The 1,250-nt window shown below is 40.9% G+C and overlaps 1 non-coding gene across 1 annotated transcript; it reads right to left on the bottom strand.

The window, feature by feature from the left end:
* Positions 1–778: 778 nt before the first annotated feature.
* On the bottom strand, positions 779–885 carry LOC141676303 (small nucleolar RNA R71). The gene has a single exon (XR_012556902.1). It is a non-coding gene; the product is annotated as a small nucleolar RNA R71 (small nucleolar RNA).
* Positions 886–1,250: the final 365 nt, after the last annotated feature.

The following is a 1,250-nucleotide window of genomic DNA, read 5'->3' on the forward strand; positions in this document are numbered from 1 at the left end:
TTGCTTAAGTGCATAAATTATAAAGTTAACCTAAACCAGTCCCTGTGGGAACGAATCTGATTTATATCTTATACTACTTGCGAATGTGTATACTTGCGTGTAATTTTAGCGCGTGTTTAGCGACTAACAAGTTTGTGGCGTCGCTGCCGGGGACTCGGTGTTAATTTTTAGTTTATGTGTTTTCCATAAGTGGCCGTTAAAGTTTTTTGACTCGGACATTGTTACTTATCTGTTTCCTTGTCTTACTTCAGGTGCTCTAGCGAGGGTTTATGCATACGCGTTCGCGGTCTCGTAAGAGAACTCTGGGTAAAGCCGAGGAAGAAGTTGTGGTGGTTCGAAGAGAAGTTTTTAAGAAGAAGAGAAAGTCGAGGAACCAGTTTTAGTAGTGATGGGAGATCAAGAAGAAAATCCTAAGGCTTTGATGGACTATTCTCATCCTAAGATCAATGACATTCATTCAAGCATCGTCAGACCAACCATCAGGGCTAACACTTTTGAGATTAAGTCAAACACGATTCAGATGATACAGAACTCAGTTCAGCTTGGGGGTTCTCCTACTGAAGACCCCAACATGCACATCAGGGATTTTATCGAGATCTGCGGCACATTCAAGTTCAATGATGTGATTGAAGATGCTATCAAGTTGCGACTCTTTCCATTTTCTCTGAGGGATAAAGCTAAGTGCTGGTTACATTCTCTACCTGCAGGGTCTATCACCACTTGGGAAGATCTTGCTCAAAAGTTTCTTACTAAATTCTTCCATTTGGTGAAGACTGCTGTAATCAGGAATGTTCTTACTCAGTTTGCTCGGCAAACTAGAGAATCTCTGTGTGAGGCTTGGGATCGATATAAGGAGATGCTAAGGAAGTGCCCATACCATGGCATGCCTGATTGGATGATTATAAACTGCTTCTACAATAGATTGGGTGATATTTCTAGACCCATACTCGATGCAGCATCAGGAGGAGCCTTGTGGGATAAGAGCTATGATGAAGCCTATGAATTAATCGAACTGATGGCTGCTAATGAATACCAGAATCCTTCTCATAGACTGACTCAGGGAAAAGTAGCCAAAATTCTGGAGTTGGATGCAGCAACTGCTATAGCTGCCCAACTTAAGGCTTTGACTATGAAGGTGGACACTTTGGCTATTATGCAGTTAATCAAATCGCTAGTGTTGTTAGAAATATGTTGTGTACTTGATGATAAGCTAAACAAAACACCTTAGTAGATTTATGTTAGATATATTT

This window comes from Apium graveolens, chromosome 7 (genome assembly GCF_009905375.1).
Source record: "Apium graveolens cultivar Ventura chromosome 7, ASM990537v1, whole genome shotgun sequence".
In the NCBI taxonomy this organism is placed as follows: domain Eukaryota; kingdom Viridiplantae; phylum Streptophyta; class Magnoliopsida; order Apiales; family Apiaceae; genus Apium; species Apium graveolens.